The following is a 12214-nucleotide window of genomic DNA, read 5'->3' as shown; positions in this document are numbered from 1 at the left end:
CAAAACTCCCTGGAGGCAGGAACGGTCCCAGTGGATTGGAAAATGGCCAATGTAACACCTATATTTAAAAAAGGAAGTAAACAGAAGGCGGGTAACTATAGACCGGTTAGTCTAACATCGGTGGTGGGTAAAATGTTAGAGACAATTATTAAAGAAACACTAACGGGGCACTTGGATAAACATGACTTCATCGGACAGAACCAGCATGGTTTTGTGAAGGGGAAGTCCTGTTTAACGAATCTGCTCGAATTCTTTGAGGAAGTAACAACCCGGGTGGATAAAGGGGAACCGGTGGATGTGGTATACTTGGACTTCCAAAAGGCTTTTGACAAGGTGCCACATAAGAGACTATTGCTAAAAATAAAAAATTATGGGATTGGGGGTAATATATTAGCATGGGTAGAGGATTGGCTAACAAATAGGAAGCAGAGAGTGGGGATAAATGGTTCATACTCGGGATGGCAACCGGTAACTAGCGGGGTTCCGCAAGGGTCGGTGCTGGGACCCCAGTTGTTCACAATTTATATAAATGATTTGGAGGAGGGAACCAAGTGTAATATATCAAAATTTGCGGACGATACAAAAATGGGAGGAAAAGTAGGGGATGAGGAGGATAGGAAGAGTCTGCAAAAGGATATAGATAAGCTAGGTGAGTGGGCAACAACTTGGCAGATGAAATTTAATGCTAATAAATGTGAAGTCATTCACTTTGGGAAAAAAAATGATAGGGCAAGTTATTTTCTAAATGAGGAGGAGCTGCGTTGTAATGCAACGCAAAGGGATCTAGGGGTATTAGTACATGAATCACTGAAAGTTAGTATGCAGGTGCAGCAAGCAATCAGGAAGGCCAATGGAGTTTTGGCCTTTATTGCTAGGGGGATTGAGTATAAAAACACGGAGGTCTTGCTGCAGCTGTACACAGTATTAGTGAGACCACATTTGGAATACTGTGTACAGTTCTGGGGTCCATACTTAAGAAAGGATGTACTAGCCCTGGAGGCAGTGCAGCGAAGGTTTACAAGATTAATTCCTGCAATGAGGGGATTGACATATGAGGAAAGGTTAAGTAGGCTGGAACTCTACTCTTTGGAGTTTAGAAGAATGAGAGGCGATCTCATTGAGACATATAAGATCGTGAGGGGCCTTGATCGGGTGGATGCACCGAGGATGTTCCCAATGATCGGGGAAACTAGAACTAGGGGACATAGTTGCAGAATAAGGGGGGGCGCTTTTAAAACTGAGATGAGGAAGAACTTCTTCACCCAGAGGGTGGTTAATTTATGGAATTCACTGCCCCAGGGAGCAGTGGAAGCAGAAACTTTAAATATATTTAAGACTAAAATAGATGGTTTTTTAGCTGCCAAGGGGATAAGGGGCTATGGGGAGAGGGCAGGGATATGGACCTAGGTATGGTTAGTATAGTAAGACCTGAGTGATCTCCTGGACAAGTGTCGATCGCCTAGATTGGGGTCGGAGAGGAATTTCCCGGATTTTTTTCCCGAATTGGACCTGGGTTTTTATCCGGTTTTTTGCCTCCCCCAGGAGATCACGAGGTTCTTGGGGTGGAGAGGGGTGATAGCGGTATAAAGGGGAGGGTAGTGTCTTGTGTTCTGTGTCTTGTGTTCTGTGTCTTGTGTCTACTGTTTGTGGGTAAGTGTGTCTGTTTAGTGTTCAGCCATGAGCGAATGGCGGTGCGGGCTCGATGGACCTGGTGGTCTGCTCTCGCACCTACTTTCTATGTTTCTATGTTTCTATGAGACCCTTCTTCAGACAATCACAAGTACTCTCACCGACGAGTGTTCAGTTCAGTCTGAAGAAGGGTCTTCTCTCCAGAGTCGCTGCGCTGCCTCTCCTGCTGAGTTACTCCAGCTTTATGTCTATCTTCAATTTCAGAGAAATACAATTTCTCACGGGGGGCTTATAACGTCTCTAAACCCCTCTGGGACCCTCCGGGACCCTCTGAACACTTATAAAGCACCTCTAACCCCCCCCCCCTAAACCCTCCCTATTCCCCCCTATCCCCCCCCCCCCCCCCCCCCCCCCCCCCCCCCCCCCTCCCTTCTGAACCTTCTAAACACTTCTGAACACTTCTGAACACTTCTGAACATTTCTGAACACATCTAAACCCATATGAAGAGCTCTAAGTCGTTTATCCACGTTGGTGGCAAAAACAGGAAAGTAGACTATTATCTGAATGGTGGCCGATTCGGAGAAGGGGAGACGCAACGAGGAGGCCTGGGTGTCATAGAAACATAGAAACATAGAAATTAGGTGCAGGAGTAGGCCATTCGACCCTTCGAGCCTGCACCGCCATTCAATATGATCATGGCTGATCATCCAACTCAGTATCCCGTACCTGCCTTCTCTCCATACCCCTGATCCCCTTAGCCACAAGGGCCACATCTAACTCCCTCTTAAATATAGCCAATGAACTGGCCTCAACTACCCTCTGTGGCAGAGAGTTCCAGAGATTCATCACTCTCTGTGTGAAAAAAGTTCTTCTCATCTCGGTTTTAAAGGATTTCCCCTTTATCCTTAAGCTGTGACCCCTTGTCCTGTACTTCCCTAACATCGGGAACAATCTTCCTGCATCTAGCCTGTCCAACCCCTTAAGAATTTTGTAAGTTTCTATAAGATCCCCTCTCAATCTCCTAAATTCTAGACAGTATAAAGCAAGTCTATCCAGTCTTTCTTCATTCAAGACAGTCCTGACATCCCAGGAATCAGTCTGGTGAACCGTCTCTGCACTCCCTCTATGGCAATAATGTCCTTCCTCAGATTTGGAGACCAAAACTGTACGCAATACTCCAGGTGTGGTCTCACCAAGACCCTGTACAACTGCAGTAGAACCTCCCTGCTCCTATACTCAAATCCTTTTGCAATGAAAGCTAACATACCATTCCATTCGCTTTCTTTACTGCCTGCTGCACCTGCATGCCTACCTTCAATGAATGAACCATGACACCCAGGTCTCGCTGCATCTCCCCCTTTCCCAATCGGCCACCATTTAGATAATAGTCTGCTTTCCTCCAGGATAGTATTCGGCTGAAGGCAAGGGCATATAAGGATAGCCAGAGATAGTGGGAGGGTAGAGGATTGGGAAGCATTTAAAGGTCAGCAAAAAATAACTAAGAGATTAATTAAGACGGGGAAAATAGACTATGAAAGGAATTTAGCGAACAACATAAAAACTAATAGTAAGAGTTTTTATAGCTATATAAAAAGAAAAAGGGTGGCTAAGGTGAACGTTGGTCCATTGGAGGGTGAGACTGGAGAGTTGTTGGTGGGGAACATGGAAATGGCAAAGGCATTAAACGAGTATTTTGTATCAGTCTTCACCATAGAAGACACAAAAAATATTCCAACGCTGGATAAACAGGGGGCGGTAGGAATGGAGGAGCTAAATACTATTAAGATCACCAAGGAGGTGGTATTAGGGAAATTAATGAGACTGAAGGAGGATAAATCCCCTGGGCCTGATGGATTACATCAAAGGGTCTTGAGGGAGATAGCGGTGGGGATTGTGGATGCATTGGTGATAATTTTCCAAAACTCCCTGGAGGCAGGAACGGTCCCAGTGGATTGGAAAATGGCCAATGTAACACCTATATTTAAAAAAAGGAAGTAAACAGAAGGCGGGTAACTATAGACCGGTTAGTCTAACATCGGTGGTGGGTAAAATGTTAGAGACAATTATTAAAGAAACACTAACGGGGCACTTGGATAAACATGACTTCATCGGACAGAACCAGCATGGTTTTGTGAAGGGGAAGTCCTGTTTAACGAATCTGCTCGAATTCTTTGAGGAAGTAACAACCCGGGTGGATAAAGGGGAACCGGTGGATGTGGTATACTTGGACTTCCAAAAGGCTTTTGACAAGGTGCCACATAAGAGACTATTACTAAAAATAAAAAATTATGGGATTGGGGGTAATATATTAGCATGGGTAGAGGATTGGCTAACAAATAGGAAGCAGAGAGTGGGGATAAATGGTTCATACTCGGGATGGCAACCGGTAACTAGCGGGGTTCCGCAAGGGTCGGTGCTGGGACCCCAGTTGTTCACAATTTATATAAATGATTTGGAGGAGGGAACCAAGTGTAATATATCAAAATTTGCGGACGATACAAAAATGGGAGGAAAAGTAGGGGATGAGGAGGATAGGAAGAGTCTGCAAAAGGATATAGATAAGCTAGGTGAGTGGGCAACAACTTGGCAGATGAAATTTAATACTAATAAATGTGAAGTCATTCACTTTGGGAAAAAAAATGATAGGGCAAGTTATTTTCTAAATGAGGAGGAGCTGCGTTGTAATGCAACGCAAAGGGATCTAGGGGTATTAGTACATGAATCACTGAAAGTTAGTATGCAGGTGCAGCAAGCAATCAGGAAGGCCAATGGAGTTTTGGCCTTTATTGCTAGGGGGATTGAGTATAAAAACACGGAGGTCTTGCTGCAGCTGTACACAGTATTAGTGAGACCACATTTGGAATACTGTGTACAGTTCTGGGGTCCATACTTAAGGAAGGATGTACTAGCCCTGGAGGCAGTGCAGCGAAGGTTTACAAGATTAATTCCTGCAATGAGGGGATTGACATATGAGGAAAGGTTAAGTAGGCTGGAACTCTACTCTTTGGAGTTTAGAAGAATGAGAGGCGATCTCATTGAGACATATAAGATCGTGAGGGGCCTTGATCGGGTGGATGCACCGAGGATGTTCCCAATGATCGGGGAAACTAGAACTAGGGGACATAGTTGCAGAATAAGGGGGGGCTCTTTTAAAACTGAGATGAGGAAGAACTTCTTCACCCAGAGGGTGGTTAATTTATGGAATTCACTGCCCCGGGGAGCAGTGGAAGCAGAAACTTTAAATATATTTAAGACTAAAATAGATGGTTTTTTAGCTGCCAAGGGGATAAGGGGCTACGGGGAGAGGGCAGGGATATGGACCTAGGTATGGTTAGTATAGTAAGACCTGAGTGATCTCCTGGACAAGTGTCGATCGCCTAGATTAGGGTCGGAGAGGAATTTCCCGGATTTTTTTCCCGAATTGGACCTGGGTTTTTATCCGGTTTTTTGCCTCCCCCAGGAGATCACGAGGTTCTTGGGGTGGAGAGGGGTGATAGCGGTATAAAGGGGAGGGTAGTGTCTTGTGTTCTGTGTCTTGTGTCTACTGTTTGTGGGTAAGTGTGTCTGTTTAGTGTTCAGCCATGAGCGAATGGCGGTGCGGGCTCGATGGACCTGGTGGTCTGCTCTCGCACCTACTTTCTATGTTTCTATGTTTCTATGTTTCCTGTTTTTGCCACCAAAATGGATAACCTCACATTTATCCACATTATACTGCATCTGCCAAACATTTGCCCACTCACCCAGCCTATCCAAGTCACCCTGCAGTCTCCTAGCATCCTCCTCACAGCTAACACTGCCCCCCAGCTTAGTGTCATCCTCCTCACAGCTAACACTGCCCCCCAGCTTAGTGTCATGGGGCACCAGTCATTGAAAGTAGGCACGCAGGTGCAGCAGGCAGTGAAGAAAGTGAATGGTATGTTAGCATTCATAGCAAAAGGATTTGAGTATAGGAGCAGGGAGGTTTTACTGCAGTTGAACATGGTATTGATGAGACCACACCTGAAGTATTGCGTACAGTTTTGGGCTCCTAATCTGAGGAAGGACATTCTTGCCATAGAGTGAGTAAAAAGAAGCTTCACCAGACTGATTCCTGGGATGTCAGGACTTTCATATGAAGCAAGACTGGATAGACTCGGCTTGTACTCGCTAGAATTTAGAAGATTGAGGGGGGATCTTATAGAAACGTACACAATTCTTAAGGGGTTGGACAGGCTAGATGCAAGAAGATTGTTCCCGATGTTGGGGAAGTCCAGAACAAGGGATCACAGTTTAAGGATAAAGGGGAAATCTTTTAGGACTGAGATGAGAAAAAAAAATTTTACACAGAGAGTGACGATTCTGGAATTTTCTGCCACAGAAGGTAGTTGAGGCCAGTTCATTGGCTATATTTAAGAGGGAGTTAGATGTGGCCCTTGTGGCTAAAGGTATCGGGGGGTATGTAGAGAAGGCAGGTACAGGATACCGAGTTGGTTGATCAGTCATGTTCATATTCAATGGCGGTGCAGGCTCGAAGGGCCGAATGGACTACTCCTGCACCTATTTCTATGTTTCTATGTTTATATTACTGCGTTCAACTGCTGTCTGGTTCGTTGATCGGTTTGCTAGATATGAACTGTTTTGGGAGAGAAAAATGCTCACGGCAGACCAAACGTGTTAAACGAAATTGGTCAGATATTGAGCTTTACACAGTGAGAAATCATGTGAAATAATCTCTGAATTTCATTTTAAATGAATGTACCCTGCATGTTATACGGTTTAGTTTGGAGATACAACCAGTTGTCCACTGCATTCGCACTGACCAGCGATTTCTGTTTTCCTAATTGACAATTTTATTTGGCGGCCAATCAATCGCTGTTTCTAAGGGGGTTGCATCCAATCACCAACCAGCTTGCCGTAAAATTCCCGTCCAATCAACAAATAGGTCTCCTCCCGTCCAATCAGCCGCTGTCTCCAAGGGCATTGTGTCCAATCACATAATTAGCAGCTACGACAATTAGAAGCCAGCGGAGCTACTGACAGTCAAACGGGGGTACACAAAATTGCTGGAGAAGCTCAGCGGGTGCAGCAGCATCTATGGAGCGAAGGAAATAGGCGACGTTTCGGGCCGAAACCCTTCTTCAGACTGACAGATTCAGACTAATCAGACGGAAGAAGGGTTTCGGCCCGAAACGTGGCCTATTTCCTTCGCTCCATAGATGCTGCTGCACCCGCTGAGTTTCTCCAGCAATTTTGTGTACCTTCGATCTTCCAGCATCTGCAGTTCCTTCTTGAACACGACAGTCAAACGGGAGCAGGAGTGATTCACACAGTGTATAATCCATAGCCCCTGGTGTACAATTTCATAATATACACTAAATAACTGGGCTGACAGACCTAGGCTGGGAATCTGGGGTTCGCCAAAATTGTTCCCAATTGGGCCCCGCTCCCCCTAAGGCCGGTCCTGCATGTGACTTATTGAATTTCCAGCAGGGACCCCGGTTTACACTCAAATACCACAGACATGCTGTCGGAAAATAAATTGGCCGTGTAGCTCACCCTTCAGAACGGGGCTGTTTCGTGCATGGTACACGGCGGGATGTAGCTCAGCTGCATAAATAGGAGAGGAATGGACGATGACATTTAAACGGAGAAAGTGTGAGATGTTGCGCTTCGGTCGAACGAAAGTTTAATTAACGTCTCGCTTGTGATTATCTTCTACACCCGCAGACAAACATTCTCACCAGAGGTCGATCCTTGATGTATTGAGAGGATGGTTTTCGTGAAATTAGACACCGAAAAAGTCTGAGCAATGCCCGGCTAGCTCAGTCGGTAGAGCATGAGACTCTTAATCTCAGGGTCGTGGGTTCGAGCCCCACGTTGGGCGACACTTTCTTTAACCATTATCAATAGCAAACATATGTCTAGCCAGTGAATAGTTTAGGAATACTCTGCCTTTTGGGGGAATCTAAGGAATTTACACCTTTTAATCCTTTCGGTTACGTTTATTAGAGACAATTAACTGCAAGATGTGTTTTCTTTATCGTGAAATAAAACGACAATGGCTGCGAGCGTCAACCTCATCTCCCGGCGGTTCAGCACTTCAACTCTCCCTCCCCCACTCGAATAACCTTTAATAATCCTTTATAGGAAATTACAGTGCCACAGCAGCTTCAAGACAGACATAACACCACACATTTCCACAGATAGCTTCAATACTTAATTAGTTAAAATACAATGAATTAATACTAAAAAAAAAAAAAAAAGAAATCCAAAATTATTTTTGTGCATTATAAAACCTTATAGCAGCTGGTATACAAGACTTCCTATGTCTCTCCGTTTTGCACATTGCGAATCCCATTCCGAATCCGACCTTTCTGTCCTGGGCCTCCGCCAATGCCAGCGTGAGGCCCAGCGCAAATTGAAGGAACAGCACCTCATCTTTCAGGTAGTCCTTGCTTTCTCCCTCCTTCCCATCCCCTTCCCAGCTCTCCTATAAACCGACTGTCTCCGTCTCTTCCTTTCTTTTTCCCGCCCCCACTTCAGTCTGAAGCAAAGGTACTGGTCTGAAGAAGGGTCTCGACCAGAAATGTCGCCTTCTCTCCATCGATGCTGCCTCGCCCGCTGAGTTTCTCCAGCATTTTTGTCTAATTTCGGAGATCATTTCGTTGAACATCGGCAAAAAATAAGACTGTTGGTTACTTTTGTAACTTTGTGGGCGTCAACACGTGGACACAATTCTGTACTGCATCGGTTGTATGCAAAGCAACGTATTTTACTGCACCTAAATACCTTAAGTACACGTGACAATAAAGTATCATTCTTTCATGCATTCACTCGTTCATTCGTAATTCAGTTTAAGTTAAACTCATCTTGCTATGAAGGCCAACATGCCATTCGCGTTCTTCACTGCCTGCTATACCTGCATGCTACCGGAGAGAGAATTCCATTCATCGGAGACTCTGTGAAAACCGGGCAATGAGGTTTCGGTGCCAGTGACCTTAAGCCTCTGCATACTGACGATTACAAGGCCATTTGCAGGTACAGGATAAATCAAATCAATTATATCAAATGCATGCGGATCTTTACATTGAAATCAAAAGAGGTTAAAGATTGTCGAATTTATGCAGGCACTACAGGGCAGCTGGTAAATAATCCTTATGGGTGCTGGCGATAGCGCGCTGGGAAGGAATCGCCAGATGTAGAAGGGGCCCGTGGTGGGTGAACGTGACAGACAGATATTTGAAAGCCGTAGTGCTGAGAGAGATGACAGCAATTATTGTGTGTAGGATGGAACTGCAGATAATGGTTTACACCGGAGAGAGACACAAAATGCTGGAGTAACTCTGCGGGCCAGGGAGCATCTCTGGAGAAAATAAATAGGCGACGTTTCGGATCGAGGCCGTTCTTCAGCCTGAGATTCAGGGATGTGGGTAACTAGAGGTATGAAAAGGTTCGGGACAAAGCAGTACCTCAGCTATTTATATGCTTTATATTCCTCTGCCCTCAATTTCTGATTAACCAAATAAAACAATGCCAGTCCCTCAACCACAGCAAGTATGATAGTTGATGTCTCTAATTTCAGGTAACCTTTGCATTCCCTCTCTCGCCCCGCCCCTCCCCCGCCCCAGTCGTTTTGATAGTTTCACTGTTCTTATCCCTTCGTTTTCACCTCTTCCTCAGCCAACAATAAACCATTGTGGGCTCTTTGGTCATCAGAGTAATATGAGATGATCATACCCATCAATTATCATACTTGTGGCTTGACAGACTGGAATTGTTTTTCATGGGTCATCAGAAATTGGGGGCAGAGGTATATAAAGTTATGAGAGATATAGATAGGATAGACACTGACAATCTTTATCCCACGGTGGAAATCTCAGTCACTTGAGGCCATAGCTTTAACGTGAGAGCGGTAAAGTTTAAAGTAGTTGTGTGGGATGGAGAGAGCTGTGTGTCTGGAATGCGCTGCGAAGAGTGGTGGTGGAAGCAGTTACGATAGTGGCATTTAAGAATATCTCAAATATGTGCTGTATAAAATGGGAATCGGGGGGGAGGGGGAGTGTGGGGGGGAGAGAGGATAGAGATCACAGGTGGGCGAGTAGATTAGATTAAGATAGACACAAAAAACTGAAGTAACTCAGCGGGATAGGCAGCATCTCTGGAGAGAAGGAATGGGTGACGTTTCGGGTCGACACCTTTCTTCAGAGTAGATTAGTTTAATTTGGCATTATGGTAGACACATATTGTTGGTCGAAGGGCCTGTTTCTGAGCTCCTGTACTGTATGTATTATGTTAATTCGGAATGTCCACTAAACCGATCAATTCAGCAAAACAAATAGTTGCTGTCGCCATTTTGTAAAACAGAATGTGCAAAATACGACTTCGATTTAAAGTTAAATTTAGAACGAAGAAAACCTTCTCCCCGTCGGGGAATTGAACCCCGGTCTCCCGCGTGACAGGCGGGGATACTAACCACTATACTAACGAGGAACCGCCGTACAATTGTGCATTCTGAAGTCGTATAATGTACGTACGTGGAAGGGAAGTGAATCGAAGAGGAAAGTGGGGAAATGTGTTGTTTGTCGGTTAGTTGCATAACGCTGCAGAATTTCATGTTAATAGCCTTAGATTTTCTTTCACCAAAAACCTGCAACTTTCAAACATTCACTTATCACTGTTTGACTTGTGTGCTCTCGGATTCTTCCGCGATCCGGTCACTTATTCAAGTACATGCTCGTGTTGAATTCTTTCAAAAGAGGCGCTTTCGTTTTCTAAACGCATGTAACCGGAACTGCGAGTCGTATTCTGTATTTGCTGTCATAAGCAGCAGCGGGACTGTGCTCGAGTCACAGAGTCACACTGCACTGGAGACGGTTCCGTTCCCCACTCGCCGATGGAATAGTGTGTGGCCTGCCTTATGTCTGGTTTACACCGAGTGCCGAAGATAGACACCAAAAACTTAGTGGGACAGGCAGCATCTCGAGAGGGACGGAATGGGAGACTGAACGAGGAAGTCTGAAGAAGGGTCTCGACCCGAAACGTCACCCATTCCTGCTCTCGAAAGATACTGCTTGTCCCGCTGAGTTTCCCCAGGTGTTTGTATCTATCTTCGGTATAAATCAGCATCTACAGTTCCTTCTTACACCCAGTGCCGTCAGCTACTTGTCTATTAACCCCGTGGTGTCTCTCTCCACACACTCCCTCCACTCCGACATGGACTTCCTCAGTGTCGGATTTAGATGAAGAGAGGCCCTAGGCTATTCCACTTGTGAGGCCCCTCCCAATCCCCCACCCCCACCTTCTCGCTTTCTTGTTCAGTAGGTCGACATGGCATTCCTGTGCTTCTCTGAGTTTTCATGAGTTTGGATAAGACAGGGGTTTTGCCAATTATCAAACCCTTCAGAAGCTAAAGATGTAGCAGAACATGTATTGTTTGGAAAGAGTTTACAAACAAAACAATAAATCCGGCCTTTCGAGGGAGAATACACAGGCCACTCTCGGCTATATGTTTCTCCATTGACTTTTGTTGAATAAAAAAGGGCTTTTGTGCAAAAGCTAGACTGCTATTTATACACTAGCTTGGAATTGGAAAATGGTCCACACGATGCTGAACTAAGTCAACTGATGATGAAGATGCTCTCCAAAAGGATCTTGATACTATGGTTGAGTGGTCACAACAATGGGGCATGCAGTTTAACCCTTCCAAATGTGAAACCATGCGTGTCACCAGAAGGAGGAATCCAGGCGTCACATCCTACAACATACTTGGTGTCACCCTTGAAGAATCCAAACAAACCAAGTATCTTGGCATCAAATTGCAAAATGATCTGCGTTGGAATGGTCAGACTCATCATGCAACAGTGAAAGCAACAGGTGTCCTAAACTTCATGAGGCACAACTTTCAACATTGTTCAGCTTCTGTCAAGGAGAAGCTGTATTTCACCCTCGTTCGACCTCATTTGGACTACGCAGTTGCAGCTTGGGACCGATACACAGACAAAAACATTTCATCCATTGAACGTGTCCAAAGACAGGCCGCTCAATTTGTTACTAACACCTATGAGAGAGAAGCGATGTCACCAAACTTCTGAATTCTCTGGGGTGGAACCCTCTCCAAGACAGACGTGAAGCTCACCATCTGACCTGTGTTTACAAAAAAAATGTTAAATGGTCAGCTAGACATAGATCACAAGACCTACACCAACCCCAAACCAATTAGGAGCAGACGAGGACATTCGATCCAATTTGTGATCCCAGCTACAAAGACAGATGTGTACAGCAATTCGTTCTTCCCCCGCACAATTAAAGCATGGAATAATCTCCACCAAACTATAGTTACCCAACCAGATGCAACTACATTTAAAGTAGCACTTTCTTCCCAATAACCTTTTCTGGCTTAATCCCTCCCTTCACCACCTCCAGTTTAAATTCCAGTTGGAATATTTTGTAGGACCAAGTAACCAAGAACCAAGAACTTGAGAGGAGCCCCATTCTACCCAATAGGGTACGTCCTCATGTGATAATTCTGTCTACAAACCAGTCTGTTACAATAGATCTATTTGTGGCATCATCTATATCTGAGTCTGGAACACTTTGGCCTACCTT

General features: G+C 45.0%; 2 non-coding genes across 2 annotated transcripts; one reads left to right on the top strand and one right to left on the bottom strand.

The window, feature by feature from the left end:
- Positions 1–7420: 7420 nt before the first annotated feature.
- On the top strand, positions 7421–7493 carry trnak-cuu (transfer RNA lysine (anticodon CUU)). Its single transcript has one exon. It is a non-coding gene; the product is annotated as a tRNA-Lys (tRNA).
- Positions 7494–10027: 2534 nt separating this feature from the next.
- On the bottom strand, positions 10028–10099 carry trnad-guc (transfer RNA aspartic acid (anticodon GUC)). Its single transcript has one exon. It is a non-coding gene; the product is annotated as a tRNA-Asp (tRNA).
- Positions 10100–12214: the final 2115 nt, after the last annotated feature.

Source organism: Leucoraja erinacea, unplaced genomic scaffold (genome assembly GCF_028641065.1).
Source record: "Leucoraja erinacea ecotype New England unplaced genomic scaffold, Leri_hhj_1 Leri_253S, whole genome shotgun sequence".
NCBI classification, from domain to species: Eukaryota; Metazoa; Chordata; class Chondrichthyes; order Rajiformes; family Rajidae; genus Leucoraja; species Leucoraja erinaceus.
This window is presented reverse-complemented; position numbering and strand designations above follow the sequence as displayed.